The sequence below is a fragment of the Lissotriton vulgaris genome, chromosome 2_2 (genome assembly GCF_964263255.1).
Source record: "Lissotriton vulgaris chromosome 2_2, aLisVul1.2, whole genome shotgun sequence".
Classification (NCBI taxonomy): Eukaryota; Metazoa; Chordata; class Amphibia; order Caudata; family Salamandridae; genus Lissotriton; species Lissotriton vulgaris.
Genome location: NC_141688.1, coordinates 200,732,244 through 200,746,475, shown reverse-complemented (window position 1 = coordinate 200,746,475; position 14,232 = coordinate 200,732,244). Strand labels below are relative to the sequence as shown.

At 46.7% G+C, this 14,232-nt stretch overlaps 1 protein-coding gene across 2 annotated transcripts in view; it reads right to left on the bottom strand.

Annotated features, from left to right (window-relative positions):
* Positions 1-270: 270 nt before the first annotated feature.
* Positions 271-14,232, bottom strand: part of COMMD9 (COMM domain containing 9) — an 85,282-nt gene continuing 71,320 nt past the window's right edge. For both annotated transcript variants that reach the window (XM_086959894.1, XM_086959895.1), the window contains exon 7: positions 271-3,216. The gene's annotated coding sequence lies outside the window, so the exon portion shown is untranslated. The remainder of the gene's footprint in view (positions 3,217-14,232) is intronic.

The following is a 14,232-nucleotide window of genomic DNA, read 5'->3' as shown; positions in this document are numbered from 1 at the left end:
ACTTGTTGTATCATATATTTGAATGCAATGACCGAAACAGCAAAATACAAGTCGAACGGCACACTATACTAGGCACAGATTTTTAGTTTACATGTTTTTAAACCATGCCTTTTATTACATTGGCTACGCCCATGGTTGCTGGATCAAAAAACACCATAGACCACTGCACTTTCCTGTCAAAGACGATGCCCAGGGCATCTTCTCTGTGCAGTTGCCTCCTGTGCAGTTAACAGAGAAACCAAAAAATCTTTATTCTTTATTTTAATTTTTGTAATCTGTTTTTATTAAATTTTGCATATACATTGCAGAAGTTCCATATCCATCTACATAAACAGTGTAATGCAATAAAAATGTAGTATGTCTGCTTGACGAATGTCACGGGTGTAGTCGTGCAGAGTGCAATAGTTACATCACATTTCTGCTAGGGGAGGCCAAGAGTTACAATCAAGATCATAGCATCGTGGTCACTCAAAAGTAACAAATGTCTTTCTGCAGTGTAATATCCAATGGATAAGCAAATGAATAGGAAAAAAAAAAAGAGTGAACCTTTAAACGTGCCCGTACCTTTCCTACCGTGCAAATAAGTGATTGCGTATTGCGTAACAAAATATAATGCAAAAAAATGCATTATTTAAGATGGTAGAAATTCACATTAGAACAGCAGTATAGTTTCTATATCGGACTCTGTTTGCATCTCAATCCTCCACTGTACTGAAGAGGAGCGAAGGAATTTGTTTCAGAAGCATTGCTGTGCAGGGACAAGCATATCATCTTTGTTCTTTAGTGTGGCTGAGCACTGGCCACTTAGTGCAGTGGAATGTGCATCTCTCCCCGACCAGGGACAAAACTGTGAGCGAGGATACTGCCCACTCGTGTCAGCTTCCTTGGTTATTGTATCCCTCCCTAAGATCCTGTCAAGTATCGAGGAGAGCTAAAAACTGACATGTAACTCTATTGTTTTAGTTTTTTTGATTAGGAAATTATCTCCCCCCCTCTTGGTCTCCACAGATTTACAGCGCGGGGATGCCTACGGCTCACCAGGCGCTTTACAAATCGCAAAATAAATCTGGATATTGCCAACATCATCTCAGTAGAATGGACGCCAGTAATAGATTTGTTTCCTTTTAATAGTATTCTAACAAAAAATATAATTTCATTAACATTTTCATTTGTACAAAATGCTGGGTGATCAACTTTTCAATTGTGATTTTACACCCACTTTTGCAAAAGTTAGGCTGGTAGTCAGATGTATATTTTTGGGGGGCATGACCCCCCCTAGAAATGACATGAAAAATCTTTATTCTTATTTATGTTAGTCATCTACATTGCCTGTTTTTAAGTCTGCATTCCAATAAAAGGGAAATTATTTTTATATAACTGCCTCACTGTACAGATTGGAACTGAGTGGACCTGTTGCAGAAAGCACAAACGCTAAAATGTTGTCAAAGTTTACCTTTCAGAGCACCCTATCAAGCTACGTCTAAATTGTATTAAATTTTGTAAGACCGGATAAAAATTGAATGATCTACCTGCGGAAATTATTTGTAATCGCCCAGAGATTACACAAAATCCCATTCTTAAACAAAATGCCGCCGTCTGCTTTTTGCACTATTTATTAAGCACAAAATGTGCCCTAGTGTCCATTTTTGGTGCAAGGATGCAATTTGTGCTAAAACAAGCGCACAATCACATATGACACAAACAGCCGTTTGCGTTTACGTTTACGTTTCTTCCTCTCCTCACGCGTTAGGATTTTTAATGGCCTTCACAGCTCTCTGGCCCCTCTGGCCCCACGGCCTGAGGTCCTGTTTCACCCCTCTGCTCTCCCATTATTACACAATCTGCTGTCACAAGTCTCATTATTACAGCGGCCTGCACACCTCTCTGGCCCCTGTGGTCCCACGGCCGAGGTCCCGTAAATAAGCCCCAAAATATTCTGTAAGTTGTTTTCGGCTTTTCACCAACAGGCAGCTACATATAAAATAATGGGCTCCTTCAATGAAAAATAAATAAAAACGTTGTTGCTCAGTGGGAAATGCACTGTAGTACATTATGAAACCTCTATTAGTTAACGCACTGCAGAGCTTTGTGATAGCCATAGAATTAAATCTTGGTTGGTGAAGTGGAGAAAAGTGACATGTATTTTTAGCTGTGAGGTCACAGCCTGTGACAGAAAGCACAGTGGATATGCAAGTCTTTATTTTATACCAGCATTACACACAGTAGAAGATAGACTGATACAAAATAAGCACATAGTTTTACGACAACTGCTCTTTCAACAGCTCCTTAGGGGTACTGAGGGCTGTGTAAATACAAGTGTGTTTAAAAGCACGCTTTCAAGCCCAGTTGTTAACTCTTTGCACTACCACAAAAAAAATAATCTTTGTCATCACAATGCTTGGAGCGATTCCGTCCATTAAAGCTAGAACCGGTGCCCAAGCATCCTTAACACTAATAGCGCACGTCAACATTTCATTCAGGCAAGCAGGCACCCTGACACAAAGGCCTTACGCAGCACACGAGACTCAATTAATAAAACTTCAGCTGAAGAATTTTAACGATTGAAATTAGCTGACCTGGGATAGTTGTCTTTTTCCAAAATGAAAGCAAACACTTTGGTTTCCAGGCGTAAATTAGGCTAGGGAATGCACACACCCCTTCCCAGGACTCCACGGCCCACCTGGGGGTCGCAGCCCACAGATTAAAGACCTCTGCCTAGGACAAGAGGGGCTCAAACTCAGGACTGGATTACTGCAGTCTTCAGTCTCAGCTAGGCTCAAGGCAGGTGGTGGCCATCCTGGGATTTTAAAAAGCACTATACTGGTCATCCTTGCACCCCCAGCGTCACTCTGGACACTTAAGGAAAATTACGTTTCTTGTTGGTGTCCACCAAAATGCTTCTGGGGTCAGGATGACAGCTTTTTGGGTAATGGGATAGTTGGATTTTGAGTTCTTTTGCACCGGATGTTGTGGCCAGAATACCACATCCCTGGATCTCCGTTTAGTCGCAAACACAGCGTCATTTTCAATAAAGAGCTTTGAATTTCACTGAAGTATCTGAGGGTTAGAACTATCCATGTAACTTGAGAGGTGGAGCAGACATCGATCACGAAGGGTGGTGGAGGTTGGGTGGGGGGGTCACACATGGCGAGAGAGTCCGAGTATATAAAATGTGATCCCTCTGATGGGACCCCGGCCTTCAGGAAATCACGGCACCTGCAATGGAAGAAAAGCCCTTATAAAATGCCAGATGATAGATATAAACCACTTTATTAAATTACCATCTCGTCTGGGACGGATTTATTACACCGTCTCCTGGGCTATTAACAGGGAGCTCAGGTGGACTGCAGGTGGGGTTCCTCTTCTAAAAGGGCACTGCATCCATCTTTCCCTTGCTTTCAGTCTCAAACACCGGAAACTTTGGTACTAAACATGGAGCACACTTCTCAACAAATCGGAAAGGATAAAGATCTAACCACATTTAACATGAAGTTAAAAACACCTTTTCTAATCCCTTCCTACTTCAGGAAACGCTGCCAAAGTCTAGCGACTCGTGGCTTGGACAGTCCTAACGTGCTTTAGGAATCCCTCAACATTCAGCGGTATGTAAATTTTACAGTGTGACAACTTCAGACCCTTTAAAGTGTGTGCTTGCCTAGGGTCTTACACTCCATGCGGCTTCAACTTTGGAAGAAAATGCTCCAACCAGGCTTGGGGATGAACGCACAGCTGCTGGCTGCAATCAGTCATATAGAAAATGTGCAGACAAGGCTTTAAGTGGGATATAACATGTGGGGGCTCTCTCAAAGGAAACCTGTAAAATATATTTCTGTGAGTCCCATGTGTGTCACTCAACCAGTCTTTGGTTTCTCTCTAAGCTTTCAGTTATTGCATCCTGACATGCACCCACAACCTACCAGACTATTGGCTTTGTCAGTGGTTGTCAGCTGTTTAAGATATTTGAATAACAACAATAATCTTGTTGCAAAAAGTTAATATTGAAAATGTTTCAATTCCGAAATTGTTCGACTGTGAATTAAATATTGAAGGAGTGGAAGGAGTATGGGTCTTCAGTTATGCCTTTCCCCTCTCCACATCTCACCCTATATCTTAAACCTCATCTCTTTCCTCTTCAGTGACCTCTTTTCACTTTCTCTAAAAGCACTTCCTTGAAAAACAAAGAAAGTGATCCCGATGACCTAGGGATCATGTATCGAGGATACAATGCGACGGCATAGGCTATCATGTATCGAGGATACAATGCGACGGCATAGGCTATCATGTATCGAGGATACAATGCAACGGTGTAGGAAGGTGGCTACCTGACTATGGTTACCCCAGATTTTTTGCCTTGTGTTTAGCTGGTTTTCGACTTAGTTGGCCTGGTTCCCTGCTAATCAGGGCCCCAGGCTATCTGCTCTCTCTGTAAAATGGATTCCATGTACCCTAGGTGCATAACTAGATTGGCTTGGGTCACCTTACCAGCCCCTGTACAGAGCACTATAGGTGCCCAGGGCATAGGTGCATCCAAGGCCTACCAGGGGCTGCAGCATATCTTTTGCCACCCCTGACTGGCTATCTAAAATTGACACAACTGGCTGATCACTCAGCTGGGGCAAGGTGGTGTAATCACCCCTTGCTTAGATATAGTATGCCTATATCTAAGCCTATCTGGACACATATAAACCTGTGAGCCACTCCTATGGCAGGCCTTAACAATCCTGAAGGCAGAGTGCGTGGTTTAATGTGAGATGGTGCTCTAGCATGAGCTGAGCCTGTCTGCAGCTGTCGGGACCAATTCCCTTAGCTGTTCCGGGATAATGCCAAATCATATATTATTAAGTGCATTATAATCCTCGCGGTTATATGTCAACTTTGGTTTGGCTTTATCAAAACATGTCGTGTAAGGTGTCATACGATTTGGAATACTACCCCCTCGCCAGTCCTGGCGACGGGGGTAGCATTCCACCCCTCTAGAGGGGACGACATGTTACTTTTGCTAAAACGCGGTTGATTTTTAAAAGAGCCTCAGATCCACAAAATGGATGCTTCTGCCACAGACACATGTCTGACCTCCTGCTGCTGACCAAAACTCAGCAGAGGAGGCCTGGACAAAGGATTTCCTGTCACAGGGAGGTGTGACACCACCCCAGACAGGAGATAGTGGATTGTAGCAGGGAGGTTTGAATGAAACCAGACAGTGCCTGGGGAGCTCAAGGCTTCCCCTTGCATAATCCGGTCAAACCGGTTCTGGGGCAGCCCAGCCCCAGCTCCAGTGAAACCTGGACAAAGGAAAGGGTGTGTAACCACCCCCCTTCCTGGTCCCACCCATAGGGGAGGGACCTAGCAGGAGATCCACCCCTCAGATTGGAATAAGAGGGGGAGCAGTGCCAATGCAACTCAGATCATCCTGAAGAAACATAAGAAACGAAATCTGGACCCTTCGACTTTCTACACGACGTGAGAAGACTGAAGAATCTCCCTTGTGGTCAAGGAGTGACCACCCTGTGCAAACAGGCACCATCCAGCCCTCGACCCTTGCTTTGTTGCAGTTCCCGCCGGAACTCGAGCGACAGAGATCGACGAGATCAAGCTTGCCTGCCTTCTACCTGCCCGATCCACAGTCCCTGCAGAGCTGAGACCCGTGGAGGCGACCGGAAGCGTGGGGCACGCCATCTTGAAAAGGCCACGAGACGCTGACCGTGCGGCCCACGAGTGACCCTCGAAGCTGTACACCGGGGTTTGAGAAGCCCCAGCCCCGAGCTCCACTTGCACCAAAGCTCACCCCTCCACACTCGCTGAGTGCTGCGTGGGGCCCTTCTGCTTGTGTGCGCTCGACGCGTTGGCCCGGTCACTTGCCAGCTGGCTTGTGGCCCCTGTGCCGACGAACCTTGAAATCCGACTTGCTTTTCTGGTTGCTCCAGATCTGCACCAGCTCCTGTGAAAAGGAGCACCCACTCTGACCCTCCTGGTTCGAGTGATAAGCAATCTCCCGGTTCCGCGTGGATTGCTTTTGCCAAGTGCTGTTTGCTACAATCTTCAAGCCGACGGTGCTGACGGCGAGAGCCTACGTGGGACAGATCGTGACCCGCTCCTGGACGTCGCAGATGCCCCAGAGCCCACGTGACAGCGGAGAGAAGCCTATCGACAACTGCCTGATTGCGCCCGACATTGCCTGGTTCCGTCCTGGTTCCACCCTGGTCACTGCTGAGTGGCCCAGACTCTGTCCCCTCTGCTTTCAGGTACTTTTCTACTTCGATCCACCCTTGGATCGCACCGGACACTTCTGCTTCACAGCGCCTGCAGCTGCAACAGCTCCAAGCACCAAGAACCTGCGTGACAGAACCCGACGCCACTTCGACCCTGTGCACCCACGGCCTGTGGGTGAGGTAACTTTGCAACGCCGGTGTCTTTACACTGGTACACACCTCTAGGGTCTGTGTCTAAAGTTTTGTGTTCCTAGGTTCAGCGGAAGTATCTTTTAATTCACTTTAACTGACTTTTACGCACCATTGACAGTGCATTGGTGCGCGCCGCACTTTCCGTGCTGCACCCGTCTCCTGTGGGCTACTCCCGACTTCTTCATTGCTTGTCCTGACTGCTCCCAGCGAATCTCTAGGCCCTAGGCCTAACCATTGTTCGTAAAGTGTTACTTATACCACTTTTTTTGATATATGGTCTGAGTGGCCACCCGCCCTCATCCATAAACGTGCAACTTTATATGTGTAACAGTGCTTTTGATTTAACGCTTGTGCCCCTTTCCTCATAAAGAGTACTGGGGAGTAATTTAGAAATAAATACATATATTTTTATAATATATACTTGTGTGGTGTCCTTTCATTTGATTACAGGATTGTATGTGGTAAAACAGCTCGCTTAACACGACCTCTTAAGTTAAGCCTTTAAGGCTGCTTAGTCCATGCTACCACTAGGATAGCTTGTCTACAAGGTTGACTTACAACCTGACATCTTTGGGGTTTGTTTGGACTGATAACCAGTGGTTCCAGAATTGGAAACACTACCTATCAGGCCAACTTCTCACATTGGTGTGCAGCTGTGCGGATTTGAGCTTGCTGTTTGTTTTACCATTGCAATCTTTATCAAATTGAAAGACTACATCAAGTACCTCTAGGTACATATAAATCAAAAGCTTAGCATATTAAGTTCTACTGAACTTAGTAGTTGTAGATTAAAGGGATTAGCACACCCTGCCTACAACTCACTAGCAAGGTACAGTAGGAAAACACTTAGTGTAGGTAAGTGCATCACTTACACCTCACTAGCAGTCATGTCTGATACAGGTAGAGCCTCAGGCTCTGCTCCTGTAATAGTTGATCCTATAGGGACAACATCCAGATATGACAACCTTAGCCACAAAGACCTGAGTGCCTTGTGCACAGCCAGGGGGCTAAAAAAGGGCAGAGGCCCTACCATTCCTTCCCTAATAGCTCTCCTAGAAAAGGATGATCTAGATAAGGTGAGTCAGGCTCCCTTAGATTCAGGTGAAGGGATAAACTCCCCTGAGAATGAGAATCTTCCAGAAGAAGAAGAGGAGGAGGAAGAGGAAGAGGAAGGCTCTGATTTAGAAGAGCCTGAAGATCAGGATCAGAGGGGAAACCAGGTACAGGTTGCCAGGCTTAACCAGGCCAACTTGGACCTACATGGGAATGGAGAGGGCCAGCACCACTCCAGATCTCATAACCAAATTCTCCCAGGTAATAGAAGGGAGAGATCTCTGTCAAGGGACTCTCACCTTTCTAGTGCCTCAAGAGAATCTCAAAGAGGAATGACTTCCTCCCAGAGAAAAGAGCATAGGGCCAGAATGAGGGCTGTCCAACTCCAGATAGAGAGGGAGGAGGTAGCTCTGGCTCAAGCTAAACTTACCTTAGCTCAAGCTAAACTTACCTTGGCTAGGGAACAGAAATTAAGTGGCTTAGATGCCACTGGTGGCAGCAAAGTTCCTAAAGAGAAACCCAGGTCCTATGATAGTAGAAACCTGACAAAGATTGTGCCCCCCTATCAGGAAGGGGATGACATCCACAAATGGATGACTGCTCTGGAGAGAGCCTGCATGGTACAGCAGGTTCCTGAGGAACAGTGGGCAGCAATCTTATGGTACTCCTTTTCAGAGAAAGGGAGGGATAGGCTCCTCACTGTCAGACATGAGGATGCCAGCAATTACAAAGTCCTGAAGAGTGTTCTGATAGATGGGTTTGGCTTAACCACTGAACAGTACAGGTTAAAGTTCAGAGATACCCAGAAGACACAGACTCAGGACTGGACTGATTTTGTTGATTGTGCAACTAAGGCTCTGGAGGGTTGGCTGAATGGCAGCAAAGTACATGACTTCACAGGATTGTATAATTTGATTATGAGGGAGCAGATCCTTAGTAATTGTCAAAACCAGCTCTTACACCAGCACCTGGTGGACTCAGATTTGACCTCTCCCCAAGAATTGGGAAAGAGGGCAGATAAGTGGGTCAGAACCAGGATTAGGCCTAAGAATCAGGACAATAACCAGAAGAAGGAGTCTACCAAGCCTCAAGATAAGGGTGGGGATAAAAGTAAAGAAAACACTTCCCCAGGGCCCCAAAACTCCAAGAAGGGGGGTGGGTCCCAAGACACTTCTTCAACAGAAAAAAAGCCTTATTGCCATGCCTGTAAACAGGTTGGGCATTACAAAACAGACAGCTGTTGTCCCAAGAATGGCAATAAAGAAAACATACCTCCAAAGCCAGCTCCAACACCTCCTGTTACTGTCAGCAGTAATCCCCCAGGAAGTGGGAGCACACCCAGGAATCTGGGTGGGTTTACTTTTGGAGCCCAAGGGGACCCTGGCCTATCCAGGTCTCCATCCCCAAATGATCTTGTCTATGAGACTGGCATGGGGTTTGCCAACTTCTCTGTTTGCCCAAATACCTTGAGCAAATATAGACAGGAACCCATCATCAATGGTTTGAAAGTTGAAGCTTTTAGAGACACAGGGGCTAGCATCACCATGGTGGCTGACTGTATAGTCCCCTCTAAGCAACTTTTACCAGGTGCCACATACCAGGTAACAAACATTGATGGTATCCAAACAAATCATCCCATGGCAGTAGTAAGTCTCAGCTGGGGAGGTGTCATTGGCCCAAAGAGAGTGGCAGTGTCACCAAACTTGCCTGTAGACTGTCTACTGGGTAATGATTTGGAAATCTCAGCCTGGGCTGAGGTTGAACAGGAAATCCATTCTAGAATGGTAAATTCCAATGGAAAGGTTAGTGGGGCTGTACTGGCTATAGCCCCCGTTCAAGATGTCCTTCCTGACAAGGTTGGTAGGGCTGAGCAACTCTCTGCCCCATCTTTACCAGAAGCTCTTCGAAACCAGAATAGCAAAGCTGTTATGATAACAGCAGAAACCCAAACTGAGTCCCCTCCTGAAAAGGTTGGTGGGGCTGTGATGGCCACAGCCCAAACTCAAACAGATATGTGTGTTGTGAAGCCTGAAATGATGGATCACTCCACCCAAACTGAGAGCATGGAGGAGGAAGAGAAATCTCCCCCTCACCAGACAGTAGGACAGGATCAGCCTCCTCAGGGAACTGATCTTACCCCTGATGAAGGAACTGCCCCAGAGGTTGTTAGGCCTGGCCTGACAGAGCCTCTGATGGCAGTGGACCCTTCTCAGGTGGGATCCAGTCTGGAGCAGGTAACCTGCCCCTCTCTACCTTGCCTTAGTCAGCCCAGGGCTGCAGAGGACAAGAAGGACAGTGAGACCCAGAGGGCCCCCTGTCAAATAAAGCACCCCCATCAACAGATTAGGGGCACCAAAACTAGTAGGCCTAGTAAGGTGAAAACTTTAAAAACTCCTAAGGGAGCCCCCTTAAAAACAGTTAGGGACCTCCCACAGATGGATTCTGTTGGGCACAGCCAAACCTGGGACCCAAAGGGCCCAAACCTGAACTGTCCCTCCAGCAAGCCAAACAGAGGGACCCAGCCTCCAGCTTTAGGTAGCCAGAGGTTGACCCTGAGAGCTCAGTGCAACTCAGTTGAAGAAAGAAAGGCACATATGGTGGAAGATAATTGGAGGAAGTTGAGCCCAAAAATAGTGGAGCCTCACTTCAATACTCCATATCCAAACCAGCCTTTAACTTTGCATAAACACACCCAAGGTAGTGATTCCCTATGGTGGAGACCCTCTAATACCCCTAGGGTGAGGGACTGCTTAGTGGACCATGAGACAGGGGGTACCCATGCTAGTGCAGGTACTTCCTTATATGGCCACTCAGGCAATATAGGCTTACCTGGCCAAGGATAGCCTTATCTCCTTTCGTTTGGGGGGGGGTTATGTAGGAAGGTGGCTACCTGACTATGGTTACCCCAGATTTTTTGCCTTGTGTTTAGCTGGTTTTCGACTTAGTTGGCCTGGTTCCCTGCTAATCAGGGCCCCAGGCTATCTGCTATCTCTGTAAAATGGATTCCATGTACCCTAGGTGCATAACTAGATTGGCTTGGGTCACCTTACCAGCCCCTGTACAGAGCACTATAGGTGCCCAGGGCATAGGTGCATCCAAGGCCTACCAGGGGCTGCAGCATATCTTTTGCCACCCCTGGCTGGCTATCTAAAATTGACACAACTGGCTGATCACTCAGCTGGGGCAAGGTGGTGTAATCACCCCTTGCTTAGATATAGTATGCCTATATCTAAACCTATCTGGACACATATAAACTTGTGAGCCACTCCTATGGCAGGCCTTAACAATCCTGAAGGCAGAGTGCGTGGTTTAATGTGAGATGGTACTCTAGCATGAGCTGAGCCTGTCTGCAGCTGTCGGGACCAATTCCCTTAGCTGTTCCGGGATAATGCCAAATCATATATTATTAAGTGCATTATAATCCTCGCGGTTATATGTCAACTTTGGTTTGGCTTTATCAAAACATGTCGTGTAAGGTGTCATACGATTTGGAATACTACCCCCTCGTCAGTCCTGGCGACGGGGGTAGCATTCCACCCCTCTAGAGGGGACGACATGTTACTTTTGCTAAAACGCGGTTGATTTTTAAAAGAGCCTCAGATCCACAAAATGGATGCTTCTGCCACAGACACATGTCTGACCTCCTGCTGCTGACCAAAACTCAGCAGAGGAGGCCTGGACAAAGGATTTCCTGTCACAGGGAGGTGTGACACCACCCCAGACAGGAGATAGTGGATTGTAGCAGGGAGGTTTGAATGAAACCAGACAGTGCCTGGGGAGCTCAAGGCTTCCCCTTGCATAATCCGGTCAAACCGGTTCTGGGGCAGCCCAGCCCCAGCTCCAGTGAGACCTGGACAAAGGAAAGGGGGTGTAACCACCCCCCTTCCTGGTCCCACCCATAGGGGAGGGACCTAGCAGGAGATCCACCCCTCAGATTGGAATAAGAGGGGGAGCAGTGCCAATGCAACTCAGATCATCCTGAAGAAACATAAGAAACGAAATCTGGACCCTTCGACTTTCTACACGACGTGAGAAGACTGAAGAATCTCCCTTGTGGTCAAGGAGTGACCACCCTGTGCAAACAGGCACCATCCAGCCCTCGACCCTTGCTTTGTTGCAGTTCCCGCCGGAACTCGAGCGACAGAGATCGACGAGATCAAGCTTGCCTGCCTTCTACCTGCCCGATCCACAGTCCCTGCAGAGCTGAGACCCGTGGAGGCGACCGGAAGCGTGGGGCACGCCATCTTGAAAAGGCCACGAGACGCTGACCGTGCGGCCCACGAGTGACCCTCGAAGCTGTACACCGGGGTTTGAGAAGCCCCAGCCCCGAGCTCCACTTGCACCAAAGCTCACCCCTCCACACTCGCTGAGTGCTGCGTGGGGCCCTTCTGCTTGTGTGCGCTCGACGCGTTGGCCCGGTCACTTGCCAGCTGGCTTGTGGCCCCTGTGCCGACGAACCTTGAAATCCGACTTGCTTTTCTGGTTGCTCCAGATCTGCACCAGCTCCTGTGAAAAGGAGCACCCACTCTGACCCTCCTGGTTCGAGTGATAAGCAATCTCCCGGTTCCGCGTGGATTGCTTTTGCCAAGTGCTGTTTGCTACAATCTTCAAGCCGACGGTGCTGACGGCGAGAGCCTACGTGGGACAGATCGTGACCCGCTCCTGGACGTCGCAGATGCCCCAGAGCCCACGTGACAGCGGAGAGAAGCCTATCGACAACTGCCTGATTGCGCCCGACATTGCCTGGTTCCGTCCTGGTTCCACCCTGGTCACTGCTGAGTGGCCCAGACTCTGTCCCCTCTGCTTTCAGGTACTTTTCTACTTCGATCCACCCTTGGATCGCACCGGACACTTCTGCTTCACAGCGCCTGCAGCTGCAACAGCTCCAAGCACCAAGAACCTGCGTGACAGAACCCGACGCCACTTCGACCCTGTGCACCCACGGCCTGTGGGTGAGGTAACTTTGCAACGCCGGTGTCTTTACACTGGTACACACCTCTAGGGTCTGTGTCTAAAGTTTTGTGTTCCTAGGTTCAGCGGAAGTATCTTTTAATTCACTTTAACTGACTTTTACGCACCATTGACAGTGCATTGGTGCGCGCCGCACTTTCCGTGCTGCACCCGTCTCCTGTGGGCTACTCCCGACTTCTTCATTGCTTGTCCTGACTGCTCCCAGCGAATCTCTAGGCCCTAGGCCTAACCATTGTTCGTAAAGTGTTACTTATACCACTTTTTTTGATATATGGTCTGAGTGGCCACCCGCCCTCATCCATAAACGTGCAACTTTATATGTGTAACAGTGCTTTTGATTTAACGCTTGTGCCCCTTTCCTCATAAAAAGTACTGGGGAGTAATTTAGAAATAAATACATATATTTTTATAATATATACTTGTGTGGTGTCCTTTCATTTGATTACAGGATTGTATGTGGTAAAACAAGCTCGCTTAACACGACCTCTTAAGTTAAGCCTTTAAGGCTGCTTAGTCCATGCTACCACTAGGATAGCTTGTCTACAAGGTTGACTTACAACCTGACATCTTTGGGGTTTGTTTGGACTGATAACCAGTGGTTCCAGAATTGGAAACACTACCTATCAGGCCAACTTCTCACAAACGGCATAGACTATCATGTATCGAAGATACAATGCCCTCCTTATGTTTTCATATTCCTAGATCACACATTTGTATTGCCCTATGGAGCTTCTGATCTGTCGCTTAACTCATTTTCGGGGCTCATCCGCAGAACTTGATGAGGGTTACCTAGTTAAAGGGTACTGCAGCAACCTGTTATATCTTCAAGGACCCTTTCAAAACGGGTCCAGTGAAATCATAAAGGTTGGTACTCTGTACTCGCAGCCCACATCAAAGCTTTATTCTTCTTGCGCGATAACACATAGCAGTCTTTACGTTCAGTGTGTGAAGATCCAGTCCATCAGACAATTCATTCCTAGTTCTTGAAAATGAATGACTGACTTTTCACTCCAGTTACCGAGTTAGATGAAAGGGGCTCCTCCATACGTTCCCTCCAAACATGATCCTCTAGACCCTCGGACTGACTTCCTTTGCTTTTCATTCTTAATTGTGTCAGATGTATTGTATTTATGTTTTTTAGAAGAGAGGAGTGATGTTGTAGTGTTTAACCTTGTGAGGGGCATGTATAGGGTAACTGTATGATATTGTTTTTTACTTTTTTGGATACTATTTTTTCATCTATAAAAATTAAATAAGCAAATTTGTTATTTTGAGTTGCTCCGTTTTTGGAATACCTTTTTGGTACAAAAAAATAAAAATGACTTAATTATTGAATTTAGGCAATGTCCAAGTAGAATTTCTTCAGTGTGTTGTTTTACTGGATGTCACATCCCTTTGCGATAACATTAAGCATGATACACCATATTTGGTTTTGTATTCAAAATGACTATATCCTATAGTCCCACACTGTGTATAAGACCATTTTTTTGGCAGTTATTCTTCTAATTGTTCTTGTTAACCCTTCTAATTGTACTGATCACTTAATAACTTGGTTGAATAGTTATAGTGCTCCATTACCACTTTCATGACAGACAGTAGTGGTTAATGTTATTCAGCGCCAAGATGCCTGCAGGTAAACGTGCGCTTTACAAATACACATGTTTATGTTTAGTACCATTCCTCGTTAAATATCCGCAATATTTTCGGACCTAAAGAGAGTCACTTGGGATGACTTTCTCTTAAAAATTGACACATCTACACTGTACATGCATATCAATATCAACGCCTGTGACAACTTCCACTTAGA